The sequence below is a fragment of the Myxine glutinosa genome, chromosome 1 (genome assembly GCF_964187855.1).
Source record: "Myxine glutinosa chromosome 1, kmMyxGlut1.1, whole genome shotgun sequence".
In the NCBI taxonomy this organism is placed as follows: domain Eukaryota; kingdom Metazoa; phylum Chordata; class Myxini; order Myxiniformes; family Myxinidae; genus Myxine; species Myxine glutinosa.
Window position 1 is genome coordinate 260,163,162 of NC_136261.1, and position 21,777 is coordinate 260,184,938.

General features: G+C 44.0%; 1 protein-coding gene and 1 long non-coding RNA gene across 3 annotated transcripts in view; one reads left to right on the forward strand and one right to left on the reverse strand.

The window, feature by feature from the left end:
* Positions 1-21,777, reverse strand: part of LOC137436704 (uncharacterized) — a 150,898-nt gene that overhangs the window by 109,511 nt on the left and 19,610 nt on the right. The window contains exon 3 of the long non-coding RNA XR_010986354.2: positions 15,540-15,638. This is a non-coding gene — a long non-coding RNA (uncharacterized LOC137436704). The remainder of the gene's footprint in view (positions 1-15,539; positions 15,639-21,777) is intronic.
* LOC137436711 (leucine-rich repeat transmembrane protein FLRT3) overlaps positions 1-21,777 on the forward strand; it is a 97,216-nt gene that overhangs the window by 25,969 nt on the left and 49,470 nt on the right. The gene's annotated exons all lie outside the window — the stretch shown is intronic.

The following is a 21,777-nucleotide window of genomic DNA, read 5'->3' on the forward strand; positions in this document are numbered from 1 at the left end:
CATCAGTATCAGGTGACTGTTGCTGGGGCAGCATGCTGGGGTTCTGCAGCTTGCAGCTGGTCATCTGGTGGGATGATGTCGTCTTGTACGTCCTCAGCTTCAGCTGTTCGCATGATTGTGCGTGAAAGTAGCCACACTGTGTCCGTCGCAGAGTACGGCTTGGTGACATCTGGGTTTGACCGTGTCTTGAAGCTATACGTGGTACCTGTGGCAGATTGTTTGTTTGGTGCTTGGCAAGGAACAAAGTCTGGAGCAGTCAGAACCTTGAGTGAGCGGTGTCTGGCCTTTCGGTCATGTAGTGTCAGTGTTCTATGTTCATCTGTGGAGGGTGCATGTTCCCGTCGTTGGTAGAGTGCCCAGGCTGTAGCATGGAGTGTCCGCTTCCCATCAGGTGTGTCTTCATTGAAGTCACTGTTGTCCACTGCAAAGAAGACAAACGTCCCTATGCGCATGGTTCTTGGAAAGTATACACCCTGTTCTGTCGTAGACTCTATGACTGAGTTGGCCAGCTGTGTCTCCAACCGCAAGATCCGACTATAATCAACAGACAGACCGAACCCATGCAGGAAATCCAGAAGCTTCTTGTTTCTGGTGGACTGATGGACTACAATGGCAACGGCAAGCTGCTGTGGCCATTCTAAGCGATGGCGGAATTGTGCATCTGGCTCTTTGGGCTTGTACGTGACTTGGCGTTTTGACTTGTAGCCGTACATGATGTTCTGACTGATGGTTATAACATCTCGATGAATAGTGGCTGAGCGCATAGTCTCTGGCTCAATGCTCGTGGCTGGTCCTTCCAGTAGCCAGCGGAGGAAAGCATAGAGTACTTTGGGTACATGCTTTTCAGCATCATCAGTGTTCATTTCTCCTTCAAATTGCCATGGGTGCTTGTTCTGACAAGCAATGGCACTGCGGAGAACAGAGGCACTCTCAAACAGTTGTTCGATGTTTTTTTCATTTGTCTTCGTCATTGCATCTTCGACAGCTGCATCACGCACGGCAGTGGAGAATACACAGTCTGACTCGTTTCGACGTTTTGGTTTCATGAAGTGAACGTCATCAATGTGAGAGTTGATTTTCTCCTTCATGCCTTGGGTAGTAGGTGATGGGACATTGTGCACACCATTATTGTCAAGAATCCTGGAGTAAACCGACTTCAGGTCAGACATGTTGAGAATTTCACCAGCTTGGAGTAGAGAGCGAACAAGGCTGACAAACTCAATGTCTGCGGCTATTTTGATAACATTAGTTTCTTGCAGTATGTGTTCTTTGTCATCACTTGATGTCCCACTCTTGGGAGCATGTTGGACATTCTGCACCCAGCATGGGAGATGATACTTGACGTCGATCGCATGAGCATCATGTGCACTGATGGCAGCACTCAGCTGAACTTTCCACTTGTGGTTGCTGCCTTCTTCAACAGCTTTCTTCAGCTGTTTACCTGCGTTGAACGTGCATACAACATGTACACTTTCCTTAGTGACCTCTTGACAGAAGAAACAAAGGTCTCTGTTGAATGGAGTTGATGATGAACGTGTGAAGCGAAGAGTCTCGTCTTGCGTAGAACCTGAGGTACTTGCAGCGGCAGGTGCAGAAGAAGGACGTCCACACCTCTTATGAAGATGCTGGGTGTCGCCATGTTCGCAGGCTTTCTGGTGGCGAACTCTAGCACGCTCCAGGTGAGCAGTGTTGCATGTAGATCCATAACATGCCCGGTGCCACTTTGCTTTATTGTTCCTCAAGTCAGTGGCAGTGAAACAGCTTAATCGTTCGCTGATCTGTTTGAAGTCGGCATCACCATATCGTGCCCTCTCCTGGATGAACTGGAGAAACTTTGCATATGAGCCCAGTGCTGGCTCAGTCACTAGTGCACCTTGGGGATCCTGGCACTGAATGCAAAGTGTGAAATCAGTTTCTTTCTTGGTTTTCTTGCTTTTTGGCTCCATCATAGCTCAGGGTCACGAATCTGGAACATACAAATAACAAATAACAATTAAGATAGATGTGCATTAAGTTAGATTTTGGACACTGGTTCGGCTGTGCCATAAAAACCTATTTTTATCCCTTGTAGGTTATTAAAGAAGGTTTCATTCAATTCTCTATCCCCAAAAATGTACAACTGGACACCAGAATCGAAACTCTAGGTCATTTAGAAGCCAAGATAATGGAATTTTACGTTTTCGACATCCGCCATTTTGAAAATCCAAAATGGCCGCCATAAAGAACTTGAAACAATTGGAGACATATTTTTTCTAGAACTTATATCATCCCTAAAGACAGCCCAACCAGTGTCCAAAAATTAACAAGCAATTTCACCGGGCATTTCAATCTGCTACATTGGCCCCCCCCACTAAGATGTGTATAATGGTGTAAAGATTAACTGTTTAGATTTTGGGGTCCTGAGGTCAAGGGTCAGAGGTCATGCCAGGTAAAAATGTGATAACTTGAGAACAGCTGTATGCATTTAAAGCAAACTTGGTAAAAGTATTATAATGTAATAATGTGGGCGGAGGCATATCGGTCGACGTCGTGACGTCGAAGAATATCGTTCTAGTTTATATCTAAATACGGTCACAGCTAGTCATTATATATGGTCGCAATGCTTTATTTTCTATGTTTATGCTCGATGGGATCATCAGCTCATGCGTTAGCATTACTTCCTTTTTCTCAATGATCTGTTTTTAGTTCATGTTTCCATGAGTTCGATGGGACTGGGATATTGAAGCTTTTGCTGATGTACTCGTGGATTACTCTACATGCTTTGTTGTGCCTCTGTGTGTACAGCTGTTCTGACATGAGTTTTCTACATCCCAATAGGTGGCTCGGACTTTGTGTTTCTACCTTGCAAAACCTACACGTATCCGATTGACTCAGTCCTGCCATTTTCTTAAAGCCCTTGGTACAATGCCCTTGGTCTTGGGCATACTGTATTATGATTCATTCTCCATCTCGGATGAGCTGAGTGCTTTGTAGTCATTCCAATGAGTGTGTGTGTGTGTGTGTGTGTGTGTGTGTGTGTGTGTGTGTGTGTGTGTGTGTGTGTGTGTGTGTGTGTGTGTGTGTGTGTGTGTGTGTGTGTGTGTGTGTATTGGTATTTGTGTTTGTTTGTATGTGTGTTTGGGTTTCACATTATTTTTGTTGCGCAATGGATTGTTTATCATAACCTTTTTTTAAAGTTTGGTAGGATTGGTCTCTGGGGGAAAAAAGGAAGTTTGGTTGAAATTTTGTAAATGAAGTGGTGAAAACCCTTTCAATTTTAAACATTGTTGCGGTTTTGGGAAACCTCTAAGAAGTAATGACAACTACCATACAGGTCCCTTCGAATAGTTATTTCATAGCAGAACATTATCTTAGTCCCTTCCCCTTATATGAGTTAGTATGTCGTTATGCGTCGGAGATGGGAAGCGAGGCCCTCCACTCATAATTGGATAATTTTCCAGGCAATGCACACAGGCTCGAAGGCACACCATCTAAGCAACAGGTAAAAGTCCCTTTGAGATTGGCTTGTGGGGGCAGGATGACAAACTCCACCATTCGGGAGCCTGAAAACCCTCAAACAGCCCCCCCCCCCTCCCACCTTCGCCAGGGCCAGACAAAAAGGCCTGGCACACTTGATTTTCTCTTGGCCGGACCCTCTCTCTTCTATTCATGTGCCTTCATGATGCTCTCTGCTGGATAGAAAGGCCTTGGACTTGGTATGCTCTGGACATGTTTTTCACGATGCGCACATGGCCTGCCCACCAGTCTTTCTCTCTGATAACTCTCGCTGCACATATGCACGACGGACTCTCTTTTTGCACAAGGCCACGACTTGATTCTCTCTCTTGGCCAATTTCCCTCTGTATGTGCCTGCTCTCTTTTGGCTGCCGGGGTCCCTCTCGGTGCATGTGTACATGGCAGAGAAGCCTTAGACTTTGTTAGTTTTGCACGTGTTCATCGGATTCTCTGCACTCTGCACCTGTGTATGACTTGGACTCTTTCTGCACGTGCCTGCTTGCCTGCTCGCCTGCTCATGTTCGTGCTGGGACTGCCTGCTCGTGAAAGTTGGGGATCGCCTTTACCTGCTCAAGTTCGTGCTGAGGATCGCCTTTACCTGCTTGTGTTCATGCTGGGGATCACCTTTGCCTGCTAAAGTTTGTGCTGGGGATCGCCTTTACCTGCTTGTGTTCATGCTGGGGATCGCCTTTGCCTGCTAAAGTTTGTGCTGGGGATCGCCTTTGCCTGCTCGTGTTCGTGCTGGGGATCGCCTTTGCTTGTTCGTGTTTGTACTGGGGATCGCCTTTGCCTCTTCGTGTTCGTGCTGTGGATTGCCGTTACCCACTCAGGGTGCTCGGTGGTGACGTCAAGACAAAGGTCGTCGCGAGGAGAAGCATCTGGTAACATCATGGCCATTTTGCTAACAGGATCCCAACGTTCGTTCCCCTCTCCTCCCCCGTGAATGTATGCTGGGCGCCCTTGTGTTTATTCGTAGTAATCGTCATAAGGCGTAGACTAAGCTAAGTTTCTGCTTCTTGTCACTTTTTATTTCCTATCGATAAGTTGCACTGTAAATACTTGTAAATAAATCGAATCTTTTCAGTTTCCTTTCCCTCTGTCCGTGAATGTCTTTTCTTTCATTGGCCAGCCATTGCTCGCACCCAGAGTAGCAATCGGCCGTATAACAAATTTAGTATTAGCCCGGCGGTTACCGGTATGTAGAGTAGCCGTCTAAATTTCCATCCAGGAACAAAATAAAGTAGCATACCACCAGAGGGTACGTTCCCCGACTGGAACCGTCACGTGGTGCAGGTAAGCGGTGTTAGACGATTGGACCCTGCTATCGCGTGCCGGACCAATTGGCGTTGGTAGTTGCTGGTTTGCAAACTGCCGAAGTATGTAGTTATCCGTGCGCGGAAACGTCAGGTCCGGTAAGTTTGGGAGGGAACGGAGGAACAATATCTTTTTTCGTGATCATTTGACTCATGACAAGTTGATGATTCCATGACGTTTAACAATTTTGTCTGAGTTAAACAACAATAATGTTAAGAAGCGATCTTCTTTTTCACCATAAAGACGGACACTATCATATTAGTTAATTGGTGGTGAAACAAAACATGTTTTGAAAAATTGTATAGGTTTGGCTGTCAAAATGAAAATCACAATCAATAGGAGATGTGTGTGAGCTGCTGTATATGTCCGGGAGTAGAGGGCACAAGTAGTTCTCTCTGAGGAAGGCAAATGACAGAGAAATCGAAGCCACTATTACTAATTGCAAATTATCACCAGAAGGACGTGCCAGTGGCAATTTTACATCATCACTTAACAGAGTAACCACAATGGCGATCAATAACCACTAAAAAACCCATGATGCAACATTATAAATGGTGCTCGCACATGATTTCTCCTCTTACAAGCATAGATGACAAATATACTTTGTCTATAGCAACTACCTCAAGGCTACGGATTAGAAGCTGGTTGAGGAATATTTATTTTGCAAAAGTGTGATGATCGAAAGTACACCATCTGTTTTACACACTTAAAGAGCAATTAGTACTCTCTAGGAAAACGGTTCCCATGGTTCCAAACTAATATGTAGTGTAATATTAAATATTGCTTGAAATATAATAATATAAAATTTGATCGCCCCTTAAAGGAAAAAATCCAATGTATGCTTTCAGGCAGTTAGTATAATGTTGCAGAATAATATAATACACTTTTTAATAAACGAAAATTGTTTTTTTTTGTGTTAATCAGTTGCCTCCAAACTGGATGAAATGATGAAGGCAATTATAATTTCGTGCAAAAATTAACATTTTCACCCTACTTCCTTTTGCCCAAATATTTATCTTGCTTCTTCTTCTTTCCCACTCTTCACCTCCCAATCATATTTATTCGCTTTTTCAATCCTTACAAAATCCTCCTGATTCAATCCTTTTTTGCAACGACTGTTCTGCCTTTCCTTTCATTTTTTCAGTATTTTATTTCAACTTAATTTTTCACCAGCCTCTTTTCATTTCCTATATATCAAATATTTCGATTTACCTAACAAAAGTTTTTAACCATGTATTAAAAATGAATGGCGAACATGAGGCATTTAATGTCATAAAAGAGAGACGTGCAATTATATTTACCACATTTGGTGGCGTAATAGTTATAGCCTCATCTCTGAGTCCAGGAGGTCGGTGGTTTAAACTACTGCCGAGTCATACCAAACAACAACAACAGGCATTTTAAAGGCCATTTTCCCTGCAAGAGCGGGGGTTAGCCTTGCGGTCCCGATGACAATCTTCTCCATTTTGCCCTATTTTCTGCATCCCCCCTTGTTAACCCCCTTGCCCGCATTTCTTCTTCGGCCATCTTTAGCCGTCTTTCTCGGTCTTCCCCGTCCTCTACTTCCTTCCACATTCATTTCCATCACTCTTCTCAACCAGTCACTTTCATCCTTCCTCAACACATGACCAAACCATCTCAAACTGTTTCTCTTCACAGCATCCATCACAGGCTCTATTCCCATCATCTTTCGCAATTCATCATTTGGCTTCCTCTCTCTCAACGATACTCCACACATCCACCGAACCATTCACATTTCCACCCTTTCCAGCCTTCTTTGCTGCTCTACGTTCTTTACCCATGTTTCGCTCCCATAAATCATAACACTTCTCACACATGCAGCATACTCTCTCTCATGCACAGATTTATCCCATCTCGTCTTCAGTTGTCATACCCTTCCTCCCGTCCATGGTACACGGAATCTTGTGGTGAGGCTGTTGCCCAGAAACAACTTGCCTTCGTCTCCTGGAAAGCAAATCCAACGGAAGGAAATCTCATTTCCTTTCACAAAGCCCGAAACAAGCGTGTGTCCACCCTCAGGAGAGCCAGGAAACAATATCTCTCCGTTCTCAAGACCGAACTCTCTTATCTGTCTCCCTCTTCCAAATCCTGGTGGCATCTGGTCAAATCCGTTTCTGGTGTTTGTTCCCCCTCCATCCCCTCCCTTACCTCAAACGGCTACACAGCTGACTCCGCACGTGAAAAAGCTGAATGCCTCAACTCTGTGTTTGCCTCTAAATCTTGTGTCCCAAACCCATCCCTCTCTGTACCCACCATACCCAGTCGTACCCTGCTGCTCCTGGACTCCGTGTCCTTTCCTCCTGACAAGGTGGAAGAGTTTCTGTCAACCCTCGACTCTGATTATGCAACTGGACCCGACGGCATCAGCCCACGGGTCCTAAAATCCTGCTCTGCTGCTCTATCTCACCCTCTCTCTGTTCTCTTCACCCTCTCTTTTGCTCAAGGTCAACTGCCATCTGCTTGGAAATCAGCCAACATCACCGCTTTGCACAAAAAAGGTGCAAAAACAGATCCTAGCAACTACAGACCAATCAGCCTTCTCCCAATTATCAGCAAAGTCATGGAATCCATCATTGCTTCGGATATGAAATCTTTCCTCTTCTCCAATGGCTTGATCTCTGATCATCAATTTGGTTTCAGACCAGGTCACTCTACTCTGGACATGCTGCTTCTGCTGTCTCAACAATGGATGGAGGTCCTCAATGCCAAACAGGAAATTAGAGCTGTCTCCCTCGACATATCACATGCCTTCGACACGGTCTGGCACCCCGCTCTGCTCACCAAACTCTCCTCCTTTGGTATCCATGGAAATCTCCACGCATGGCTGGCGGACTTCCTCTCTAGTCGTCGTCAACGTGTGGCCCTGAATGGGTTTCTCTCATCTCCTCTTCCTGTTCAGGCTGGAGTTCCCCAAGGCAGTGTTCTGGGCCCCGTGCTTTTTCTGGTCTTCATCAATGATCTCTCTGACTCTCTCGAAAATCCTCTCTATCTCTTTGCTGATGACTCCACTCTCTGCCACTCCATTCCTCTTCCCTCAGATCGGCAGTCTGCTGCCTCATCACTCTCTGAAGACCTGGACAAAATCACAGACTGGTCAAACAAGTGGAACATGTCTTTCAATCCTGACAAATCTCACACTCTTACTATGTCTCTCCGAAAAGATCGACTGGACAACCCTCCCATCTACTTTCTCAACAATCCTCTCCAAGAAGTTCTGTCGCTCAAGATTTTGGGTCTCACTATCTGCCATGATCTTTCTTGGGAAAACCACATTTCCAAGCTGGCCTCCAAAGCCAGTCGCCGACTGGGCATCCTCCGTCGTGCGAAGTCCTTCCTCGGCACACCTGAGCTCCTCACCACATACAAGGCTTTCATCCGCAGCTCAATGGAATACTGTTCTCCCCTATGGGCCGGTGCTCCTGCCTCACACCTAGCTCGGCTTCACGCTGTTGAAACCAAAGCTTTCAGAATTATTGGAATCTCCCGCGATGAAGCTATCTCTGAGGGCCTTTCACTCACTCACCGCAGGCAGGTAGGTGGTCTTTCTGTCTTCTACCGACTCCTCTCCGGCCTTGCACCCCCAGCTCTCTCTGTGCTCTGTCCCCCAAATATTCCTACAGGTCGCACAAGATCTGCCAGCAACCCTCTGATGGTTAAACTGCCGAAATCTCGGCTCTCTGCTCACCTTCACTCTTTCATTCCTCTTTTCTCCCGCCTCTGGAACAAACTCCCTCACTCCCTTCAATCCCACTCCTCCCTCCAGGTCTTTAAAACAGCTGTTCACCACCATCTCTTATGTTCCCCCATCCAAAACCTTGATCTTTTCTACCCCCGCTAATTCACCCCAGATCCACCTTGTTTGAAATTCCAACTTCTTTCCTGGAAGTCCTGGCAGTGTCCATATGTTTTATACCTCTCCCACCGCCCCCTTCCCATGCCCCCCCCCCCCCCAAAGCCCTCGCCCTCTCTCAGATCTCTCGATGTCTCCATGTCTCTCGGTCCCTGCTCTCAAATGTTGTGTGTGTGTCCTTCCCCCTCTCTCCCCATCTTGTCTACCGCTCCCGATGTTATATGTTTTATGTGTCGGTTTGCCTTTCTGTGTGATTAATGTTCGCTCTTTCACGAGCCTCGATCTTGTATACAAAAATAAAAAAAAAAATAAAAAAAAAAAATACATCTTTCCCTTCAGCTTCAACGACACTCCCTTCCTCGTCAGCATGCCACTCAGTTCCCGAAACTTCTTCCATGCACATCTCACTCTAGCAACCATTGCCGAGTCTGATCCACTTTCTCCATTCAGCATGTCTCCGAGGTAGCAAAATGTTTTCACACCTTCCAGCTGCACGCCGTCTCCAAGATCCAACTCAACATTTCCTCCATCTGCAGCTCCCTCTGTGCACACCTTACACTTGAATGTAGCTGCCACACTGGTTAATGACCCTCTCAAACCACTACATTTTTGATGAACCCACTCAGCGCACATTGTACGTTGAATTGAGTTCACTCCGACACCCTTCCTGCAACATAGCACATGGCCACTTCCCAGTTCTTTCCACCTCATCATATGCTTTACCACTTGCCATCACCTTTGTTTTTCCGATATTCACCTTCAGACCTTTCGTCTCCATACATTCCTTCCACTTGTTCATCTTCTCCTTCAGTCCATCCATACTTTCTGCAATCAACACCAGATCATCTGCATACAACAACTCCCACGGTAAACCCTCCTTTACGTTCCGAGCCAGCACCTCCATCACAGCTACAAATAGTAGTGGACTTAGTACCGACCCCCTGATGCACTCCCACCTTCACCTCAAACTCACCACTGTTCCCGTCCTTCATCCTTACAGCTGTGCGTGCTCTTTTGTACATTGCCATCACTACTCTGATCAACCATTCCTCCACTCCTAACTTCCTCAATGCCCATGTCAATACTTTGCGTGGAACCCTATCGAATGCTTTCTCCAGATCAACAAACCCAAGAAACAACTTCTTCCTCTTCTCCATGTACTTCTCCTGCAACTGCCTTACAATAAAAAGCACGTCTGTCGTTCCTCTTCCTGGCATAAATCCAAACTGCATTTCGTCAATCTTCACTTTCTTCCTTATCCTCCTCTCCAACACCCTTTCCAATACCTTCATTCCATGCTCCAATAACTTTATCGCTCGGTACGAGCCACACTCCAGAGGGTCACCCTTCCCCTTGTATAGAGGGACGAGGGTACTCAGTTCCCAAACCACTGGAATGCGGCCTTCTTTCACCACCAGATTACAGATCTCTGTCATTCTCTTCACACCCCAATTTCCCGCTGCCTTCAACAAATCTCCCACAACTCCCGTCGGCCCTCCCGCTTTTCTACTCTTCATTGCTTTAATCGCTTCCTCAACTTCCTTCTCGGTTATCTTCTCTGCCGGTCCTAAAACTGGGTTACTATCTATGTTGCCATCCCATTCATTCTGTGCATTCAACAGTATTTCCATATATCTCTTCCATCTTCCTTTAATTCCATCTGGGTCCTCAACGATTTGTCCCACTTCATCATTCAAGCAACTCACCCCCATCACATCACACCTCTCTTTCGCTATCTGCTTTGCAATCCTGAATACCGCTCTCTGACCCTCTTCCGAATCCAAGCTTTCTCCGAACATTTTCCTACATGCCTCCTGCGCCTTTGCTACCTCTTTCTTTGCAGCCTTCTTGGCTGCCTTATAACTTTCATGCTCTTCCTTTTCTGCCCCCGTACCCTTCGCCTTCTGCCGAGTCATACCAAAGAATTAAAAACGGTACTTGCTGCTTTATTGCTTGATGATCAGCATATAAAAAGAATAGAGCATTGACAAACAACCTGAGGTTGGCAGCCATTGTGCAAGTTGGCAACCATTGCACAACAAGCCCAAAGGCCTAATTCTGTGTTTAAGTTCCTTGCAAGGGAACTTACATTTATTTATATTTATACTTTGATTTTGCTGACGTCTTTGATTCTCAGAAAGTTGTTCCAGAAGTCTCTTTAAAAATGCTTATTTGCAGAACTCCATTATTGTCCCATCTTACTGTTTAGTTATGGACTGGCAGGACAGCTTTGATGTATGGGGACTTGCCCCTGAGCTGTCTAGCCTGGGTTTGAATCTCAGCTATAAATGTCATCCTGGTGTTTTTCATGCATGGTGATGCGTCAATGTGTGATGTCCCACCACGGGACATTTACGAGCCGTTTGCCAGCACTGGTTCTTGGTAGACGATAAAGATCGTATAGTGTCTTTCATGAAGAATATTAATCCATCAAGAAGCAGAGGTGGCAGACGAGTGTTCCCTCATTTACCGGCACCCTGAATAAGTTACAAATTCCTGCTAGTTTCAGTCGAGCGTCAGGCCTGGCCATCTGAATGTTCAATGACTTTGGGCAAAAACGCTCCCAGGCTGACCCCACAGAAAGGTGTCAATAATTGTTGCAGTTGTGGGAGTAGTAATCATAGTAGTGCTTTTGTTAGAATGGCCTTGGAGGTCACAAGAAAGCTCAGGCAGACATAAGTTTCCTGTTCAATGTCACTCGACCTCCTCGTCCCTGTAAATCCATGTTTAGAACTAAAGTGGACAAGTCTGAGCATTTTAAAGAGAAAGCATTAGCAAGACAGATAAGGAGGGAGAGAGACTGAAACAACATAAATTATGTGCAAAAATAATAATACAATAGTTAGGCTAGTAAAATAAAAGTGTCTTGTGGGGAAATACTGCAAATTGCATCATTTGTGGTCCACATTTATGTAAGGTTGTAGTAATGGTAGTAAAACTGTTTCAATCTGCTTTTATTTTATAAAATTGATGAGATACATTGAGAGAAATCCTATTAATCTTTGGGATGAAATCATTTAGCCGTTTCTTTCCTTTTAATATTGCTGAAAAACATTGTCCACAAGTAAAATAAAAAGCCAATTATAACCTGAGCAGTGTCCATAGGGAAAAGAAAAACCAAATCAAGATTTAGTACCATCACACCTTCCCTAAATGCCATCTATGGGTCAAACGCCTGTAACAACCAGGGATTCAACAGTGAAAAGGTCAGAAAACAAGCAATTAACTCATCCAAAATTGCAGGGTGCCATGTGTCACTCATGGCGACACCAATCCCTCCCACCGAACTCCACCAATGACTGTATCCATAGCGAATCGAATTGAGTGGGCTCACGAGACTTTCTATGTATCGCCCTTCCTGATGTCCAACACTTCGACAAGATGGTAGCTCAGCTGACTTGTCATGATTTGATTCCTGACTCGAGTATAAACTCTTGGATTGACGATTTACATGGAGGGTGTTATGTCACATAAAGCACCTTTCCTTGGATGGATGTTAAGATGGCATTTGATGGTAGACATCTGCTAGCGTTGGATGGTAGACATTAAAGATCCTACCGAGTCTTTTTTCTGAAGAGTAGGCGAGTTATCACCGGAACCTTGAACAAGTTACAAATTACAAATTCCTGATCTGATTACCACTGGGAAGGTAATGTCTATTCTCCCAGTGTCATCCTTGCAGTGGGGCTGCTTTAGCAGTACTGAAACTGTCTAAGATATATGAATATATATGATTTTTTAATACTGTACATATTATATATATATATATATATAATATATAATTTATACATTACATATAATATATATATGATTTATTTATACTGTACATATTATATATATGGTTTATTTATACTGTACATATTATAATATATATATATATATATATATATATATATATATATATATATATATATATATATATTGTTGCGGATCTCGGGTTCATCGACGTACTAAGGGGGGATTAAGCCCTGCTCCCCCTCGAACTCCGATTCCACGAGGCCGCCACCCACACTACACACGTGGTGCACGGATTGCTAAGCAATTCCAGCCACCGAGCCCGCAGCTATGCGTGGAAGGGTTAACGGTGACGACCCGAGTACCTTCAACACACGCAGCTGTGACAATGGGGACTGAACCTCGCACGAGTCACGCTGGTATTGAATGCCCGAGCGGTTGTGTGTCACGTAACTCATGCCGTTAGCACTATTGAACCCGATCGAGCGGTTTTAATTCGGGCAATGCTAGGCCAGTGTTGAAAGGATGATGATGGTCATGTTGGAAACAAACCACAGGATTTATTACAATGTACAGTATTCACAGGAAAAGGACACAGCAAAGAATCTTAACGGCCTTACCTACGTTCCCAGACAAGGGCCCTCAGATTCGATCGGGGAAGGGAAGGAAGAGGGGAATGCGCACAAAGCACGGCCGTTTGTGCAGTTTGCCTGGACGGGCTCGTTGGGCGGATACCCCCAAGGATCGCTCCAACCCCGGGACACCACAGCCGGAGATGGTCGCGGCAGGGGCGTTGATCACGGAGTTCACGGATAAGCATCCGAGGAGCGTATCTCGGGGTCAGCGAGGCAGAGCGTGCATGGCAGAGAGAGCGTCAATATGCAGGGAGTCCAGGCAGAGAGAGAGAGAGAGTCGGGGTGGAGAGAGAGTCGGGGCATAGAGAGAGAGAGAGCGGGGTTCGGGCCGGGTTTTATAGCCCCCCGACCCCCCCCCCCTCCACTCGAACATTCCATGGACCTCCATTGGCCGCCTGGGGTCACATGTTGTGACAGCCCCTTATTGGTCACCCTTGGCCACTCCCTTCAGCTCCCATTGGCTGTTCACTGTTCTCCGGCCACGCCCTCCAGCTCCTCCTTCGGGCCTGCAAGGCTTGTCCTAGGCCCATGACAAGGCACTTTAGGCTGCAATGAGGCCTACCATTATCCTGCCTGCCACAACGCATCCTAACAATGGGAAGGAGACTATACTTCACATTTAATAAGAAATAACTAAGCGAGGCTACATGTTGTGATGTAACTAACTATGGGGGGGGGGGGGGGTTGGGGGTTGCCTTTATTTTCAAAACCGCAACAATATATATATATATATATATATATACACATATATATATATATATATATATATATATATATATATATATATATATATATATATATATATATACACATACATACGAGTATTTTTTTTTTTTTTTTTGTCTACAGAATGGAGGCTTGTGTAAGAGTATATAATAGAATATGAGACCCGTTGCTTCACTGATGGAAATAGCAATCTTTGCTGCGATGGCTAATGTATGGGGGAAGCAAAAGCAAGGATTTCTGGGAGATCTTGCTCTCCGTGCAGGGATAACCAACGTCACGTGTTGGCATTTGCAATTTTGACACGCGTGTCCCATGTACCCATAAAAAAATATATATATCTTTTTTTGGATCACAAACACTCCAGGGAGTTACCCGAATCTTCCTATCGCCATGAATGAGCTTTCCTACACCTCTCCACTGGCAGTTTGGCCCGCTCTTTTTGTGAAAACTGCTCCAGTTCTCCCAGATTTGAAGGGTGCCTTCTCCCAACTGCTGTTTTCAGATCTCCCCACAGGTGTTCAATGGGATTTAGATCTGGTCTTATTGCTCGCCACTTCAGAACAGTCCAGCGTTTTGTCTTGAACCATTCCTGGGAGCTTTTTCAAGTGTGTTTTGGGTCATTGTTCTGCTGCAAGACCCATGACCTTCGACGGAGACCCAGCTTTCTCACACTGGGTTGAACATTGTGCTCTAAAATGCCTTGGTAATCTCCTGATTTCATGATGCCATGCACACATTCAAGGCACCCAGTCCCAGAGACAGCACAGCAACCCCAAAACATCACTGAAACTCCTCCATGTTTGACTGTAGGGAAGGTGTTCTTTTCTTTGAAGGTTTCATTTTGTTTTTTGTGAACATAGTGATGATGTGTTTAATCAAAAAGCTCTAAATTTGTCTCATCTGTCCACAGGACATTCTCCCAGAAGTATTTTGTCTTGTTCAGGTGTGTTTTGGCAAACTCCATTCGTGCTTTCTTCGCTCTCTCTCACAGCAGTGGGGTCGTCCTCTGTGTCCTACCATAGAACCCCCTTTCTTTGAGTTGGCGACGGATGGTACGAGTTGAAACTGTCGTTCCTTGTGTCTGAAGGTCAGCTGGAATCTGTCTGGCAATTGATCGAGGTGCTTTCTCCACCATTCGAACAATCCTTCACTGCAATCTTCGATCAAGCTTTCTCTTGCGGCCACGTCCAGCGAGCTTGGCTAGAAACCCATGGGCCTTAAACTTCCTGATAACATTGTGTATGGTGGACACAGGAACATCAAGGTCTGTGGAGATGGACTTGTAGCCTTGAGATTGTCCATGCTTGGCTACAATCTCAGTATATACGTATATATATATATATATATATATATATATATATATATATATATATATATATATATATATATATATATATATCTTCTATATTATATAAGGAGCTGTGCGTGTCTGTCTGTTTTTCATGTTATAACTTGAGAATGGATTAACGGATTTCAATAAATCCAACTACTTTGGATTCGGGCAACTCCCGGGAGTGTTTGTGATCCAAAAAATGTTTTTTAAGAGTACATGGACACGTGTGTCAAAACTGCAATTGCCAACACGTGACATTGGTTATCCCTAAATGGAGAGCAAGATCTCCCAGGAATGGTTTTTTTTTTTTCTTCCCACATAGATTAGCCATCGCAGCAAAGATGGGTATTTTCGTCAGTGAAGCGACGGGTTTTATATTCTAGTATATATAATTTCAAAACACACCTGGTCACATGTGTGCGTCACTGACCGGATCTCCAGTCGAGGTCCTCAGCATCCTCCTGTTTCGGCCCTTCAACCTCGATACGGTCAGCTAAGGTGGGCCTTATCAGCAGTATAGAAAATATATCTGCCAAAAAATGGGAACAGAGGGAGATACCTCAACCAGCTGACAAATGCTTAAACGCATTAAATGCATTTCAATAAAAGAAGAAAAAATGTTTTGTAACTTATCTGCAGGCATGGATCAAACACTAATGAGACCTGAGCATCCATAATGTAGTTTGATTTTTGAAGCGATTTGTTTTAGTGTGGAAGTGAATGTCTGCTCGAATGGTTTATTGAACTTTGTACAACAGAATTGTGCTGACAACCCGTATCACCAAAATGAAAATAATGATTCAACAAAGCAATGATGTGATTATTATTGCTAGGTACTTGCTAAATTGTTGTTCGGAAGCAAAGATACTTCCGATAATACTGTAATACTTGCAGCACGGCATTTTGTTAGCTCATTTCGACGTGGAAAAAAAACCTGGAACGTTTGCACTCCACAAATGCTTGAGTGCGATACGCACCTCGACAAGGAGCAGCAATTAGCTTAAGAGGGCTCTGGAGGAACTGGCAGGTCTTGACTTGTTTGCCAGGCTTGTAAGTAAGAGGCCACTGGGACCTTTACTGTTCTCTTGCCTTGCCACACTCAGTTGTAAGTACTTGGTATGGCATTACAGGTTCAAGGATTACAATTAGTACAGTGAAATAATTTGCTTATGCGACAAACTACTGTTATTTGTTTCCTTAAAGGCACTTAGCCAACATGTTTTTATGCAGCGCCGAAGGTTCTGGAAGCAGTACTTTGGAACACTATTCATTTATCACAGAATGTCCATGATGTTACTTACATTCCATGGTTTCCTTTTATTTAAAAAAAAAAAAAAAACACGAAAAGGTCACCTGTTGACGAGTCAGGTGAATATGGTTGGCAATTGAAAACCTGAACCAAATTTTGCTAAAAACGTATTATACGCAAAAGCTGATAAACACCATGACTGTCAAAACTGAACTAAGCATGCCATGATGTAGCTTGCAGTGCCATCTTTGCGATAACCAAATCGTTGTTTTACAAAACTTGAGCTAACCCAGAAATTACGGACTACTATTCAAGGTTTCATTTCATAAACCGATAAACGCCATGCACGCTTAATAACAAAATCCGGTATATCAATTTAACCAATCGGTGCACAGCATCATTGTCACGTGATGCAATAGATCAGAAGAGAGGAGAGGGGGAAAAGACATAAACCTCCCAAATGAGCAATTGTTTCTCGAAATAATGTACAGTTTTGACGATATTGAAGAGCCTATGTCACTCTCACCATTGGGACGTAAAAAGCAGGGGATTCTGGGGAATTTTGCTCGAGTGAAACGAACTCCACATACCAGTGATGGTAATATCCAGGTATTTCATGTGCGCACAATGTACGTGATATGTGCATGGCATCCACCCTGTCTGATGACGATCTTTCTTACATCAATGGGCAGCTTTATTCGACAGAAAATAAAGTCAAACAGGATGCTATTTTGGTGTCTTACATGAATATTCAGCAGTGTTAACGAAGGAGGCCTAAAGTTGAAGATGTAAACAAACAGACAGCCAGGTATGTCATAGTGAAGTACTTCCTTCTTTCTGAAGGCAAATAAAGAACGGATCCCTGTATGCAAGGTTTCATTCCTCAGCATATTGTGTGAGTACAGTCGGTAGTGGCCCCAATTATTTATTTATTAATTTATTTATTGCCAAAACAAGAATGACCGCATTGTGGTCACAATCTGCGACACAATATTTTTTTTTTCACGTCCTCTGTCCACTCAACTCCCTCATCAGTGCTGTTAAAGATATCATACAATTCATCTCCCAGGAACTTCATGGTTTGATTCAATATCAATTACGAGTCATGGACAGCTGGGTCTGGTTTCAGGAAACTCGTGTACCCACTCCGAACAGGAGCGGCAGGAAGGGTTATGTTATTATCTTCTCTGGGTATATAAACTACAGTACATCTAGGCTAGGGCCTCAAGAACATCAGAGGTATATTCAGTTACCAAGGTTCTGTCCTCTTGCTCTATCTGTGGTAATAAACCTTTTGTTCATAAATACCTGAACGAGGTACGGGACTTTAGACCACTTGGAGTAAACCCAGTGTAAGGGTATTATGCGCCCGAGGTAAACCTTCAGCTTTACGACCATACTCCCCCTTTCCGTCCCCCCTACACCCCACCCCAATCTGCCTCCACCACTATTAACTTATAAAAAAAATAACATTGTGTATTAATAGTATGACTACAATTTCTGTATTCATAGAGCAGAATAACAAGGGGTTAATATAGCTTAGAGGGACCCAGGGTAGGTGAGAAAATCGATAGATTAGGTGAGGAGATAGATTAGGTTTGGACAGATTAGGGTCAAGCCGGCTGTCTTGCCTGCTTGCCGGCCCCTACCGGCCAGCCATATAATCAAACTGCCAGCCATGTCATCGGCCTGCCAGCCATGTCATCGGCGTGCCAGGCATGTCATCGGCCTGCCAGCCATGTCACCGGCCTGCCAGCCATGTCATCGGCCTGCCAGCCATATCATCGGCCTGTCAGCCATGTCATCGGCCTGCCAGCCATGTCATCGGCCTGCCAGCCATGTCATCGGCCTGCCAGCCATGTCATCGGCCTGCCAGCCATGTCATCGGCGTGCCAGGCATGTCATCGGCCTGCCAGCCATATCATCGGCCTGCCAGCCATGTCATCGGCCTGCCAGCCATGTCATCGGCCTGCCAGCCATGTCATCGGCCTGCCAGCCATGTCATCGGCCTGCCAGGCATGTCATCGGCCTGCCAGCCATGTCATCGGCCTGCATGCCATGTCATCGGCTTGCTGGCTTGCATCACCCCCGTGCTGGTCCCTGCCTCAAACTTTTTTAAACATTCAGATCAATACTGTTTCATATTATATTGCATTCATGATTATAATCATACTTGTGGTGATTCTGTGAAGCCTTAATACCAAAAAAAGCTTACTATGGATTTGTCTGCTTTTGCGAAAAATCAGGTTGTGGATTTATCTGCTTTTGCTGCAAAACAAATTGAAAAATATGAAATTATGTTTTTATGAATTTTAGATTTGTGAAATTCTGGCCTTGTGTTAGTTTGCTTGCATCAATTTAGGACCACTCTTTTTGGAATCGATATGTTATACCAAGAAAGCACATTAAAATATGTTGATTTACCAAAAATTTAAAAAATGAATGTATCTGTTGTTGCATCTGGTGTATATATATATATATATATATATATATACACACACACACACAGTGCATTGAGAAAGTATTCAGACCCCTTCACTTTTTTCACATTTTGTTATGTTGCAGCCTTATGCTGAAATCGTTTAAATTCATTTTTTCCCTCATCAATCTACACTCAATACCCCATAATGACAAAGAGAAAACAGGATTTTAGAAAGTTTTGCAAATTTATTAAAAAGAAAAAACTGAAATATCACATTGACATAAGTATTCAGACCCTTAACTCAATACTTGGTTGAAGCACCTTTGGCAGTGATTACAGCCTCGAGTCTTCTTGGGTATGACGCGACAAGCTTTGCACACCTGGATTTGGGGATTTTCTGCCATTCTTCTCTGCAGATCCTCTCAAGCTCTGTCAGGTTGGTTGGGGACCGTCGGTGGACAGCCATTTTCAGGTCTTTCCAGAGATGTTCGATTGGGTTCAAGTCAGGGCTCTGGCTGGGCCACTCAAGGACCTTCACAGAGTTGTCCCTAAGACACTCCTGCGTTGTCTTGGCTGTGTGCTTAGGGTCATTGTCCTGTTGGAAGGTGAACCTTCGGCCCAGTCTGAGGTCCTGAGCGCTCTGTTTCAGGTTTTCATTAAGGATATCTCTGTACTTTGCTCTGTTCATTGTTCCCTCAACCCTGACCAGTCCTCCAGTCCCTTCTGCTGAAAAACACCCCCACAGCATGATGCTGCCACCACCATGCTTCACCGTTGGGATGGTATTGGGCAGGTGATGAGCGGTGCCTTGTTTCCCCCAGACATGACGCTTAGAATTGAGGCCAAACAGTTCAATCATGGTTTCATCAGACCACAGAATCTTGTTTCTCACAGTCTGAGAGTCCTTTAGGTGCTTTTTTTGCAAACTCCAAGCGGGCTTTCATGTGTCTTTCACTGAGGAGAGGCTTCCGTCTGGCCACTCTACCATAAATCCCAGTTCGGTGGAGTGTTGCAGTGATGGTTGTCCTTCTGGAAGTCTCTCCCATCTCCACACAGGATCTCTGGAGCTCAACCAGTGACCATCGGGTTCTTGGTCACCTCTCTTACCAAGGCCCTTCTCCCGCGATTGTCCTGGTTGTTCCAAACTTCTTCCATTTAAGAATTATGGAGGCCACTGTGCTCTTGGGAACCTTCAATGCAGCAGAATTTTTTTTGTAGGCTTCTCCAGATCTGTGCCTCGACACAATCCTGTCTCTGAGCTCTGCAGGCAGTTCCTTCGACTTCATGGCTTGGTTTTTGCTCTGATATGCATTGTCAGCTGTGAGACCTTATATAGACAGGTGTGTGCCTTTCCAAATCATGTCCAATCAATTGAATTTACCACAGGTGGACTCCAATCAAGGTGTAGAAACATCTCAAAGATGATCAAGAGAAATGGGAGGCACCTGATCTAAATTTCAAGTGTCATAGCAAAGGGTATGAATACTTATGTCAATGTGATATTTGAGTTTTTTCTTTTTAATAAATTTGCAAAACTTTCTAAAATCCTGTTTTCTCTTTGTCATTAGGGGGTCTTGAGTGTGGATTGATGAGGGAAAAATGAATTTAAACGATTTTAGCATAAGGCTGCAACATAACAAAATGTGAAAAAAGTGAATGGGTCTGAATACTTTCTCAATGCACTGTGTGTGTATATAGATGTGTGGTGTGTGCGTGGAAATTGCTGTTGTTGACTGCTATCTCCACACATGGGTGGGTTTCAGGAGATGGAATAGAGACCTACCAGGTCTCTCAAAGTATCCACCTTCGTGTGTGTACGTGTGTGTACGTGTGTGTACGTGTGTGTACGTGTGTGTGTGTGCATTGTGGAGCAATAGTGTTTAATTCTTTGTCGGTCCATCATGTGCGTTATTTTCCACTCTCTCTTCTCTGTAATGCTTTATTGGTATTTATAATAAATTGTTCACAAAAATATTAATATCAATGATGAATAATTCAAATATTGACATGGCATGCAACTTTATTTGTGATATTTTTATTTTTTACTTTTTTATTTAGGCTTTATTAAACATTGGGTGGTATATTGTGACATACTAACTCCTTACCATTTTATTAATATCCATAGTTTTCGAACAATTTTAAAACGGTAAATATTAATGTATAGTCTTGTTCATTTTGAATGCTTTGATTTTATCATAATGTTTTTGTTAGAATTATTTTGAATGGGATAGATCGGACGAAGGTTTGGGGTTTTATCCCTGCTGGTCATTAAGTAGGCCTATGTCCAGCCGTATTTATAAACATGTACAACAACAAAAAATCTAAACTTTTATATATATATTTAAAAAAAGTCTTGCTCTTTCCAAACCTGGTCAGTCGTATATTTTACATTCCTGACAACAGAGTTTTATCTTCAGTTGTATTACATTCTGCATCGTGCTTCCTGAAACCGTCATCAAACGTTGCGTGGTCTGCTCACGGAAAACGTTTCAGCAAGTTGCATTAGTAGTTTTTATCCATTTTATTTCACGAGACTATTCTGCATTAAATTGTTGTATTCGTTTGATGATGTCCATATGATAACGGCTAATCAAAATTGTGGCATCAGGTGCTTTGGCTTATTTCAATGTGGCCTTTTCCGGTATTTACATTCCCACAAGTACAATACAACAACAACAACAACAACATGCATTTTAAGGCCATGTTCCCTGCTAGAGCGGGGGTTAGCCTTGCGGTCCCCATGACAATCTTCTCCATTTTGCCCTATTTTCTGCATCTCTCCTTGTTAACCCCCTTGCCCGCATTTCTTCTTCCACCATCTTTAGCCAAGTCTTTCTCGGTCTTCCCCGTCCTCTACTTCCTTCTACATTAACTTCAATCACTCTTCTCAACCAGTCACTTTCATCCTTCCTCAATACATGACCAAACCATCTCAACCTGTTCCTCTTCACAGCATCAATCACAGGCAATATTCCCATCATCTTTCGCAATTCATCA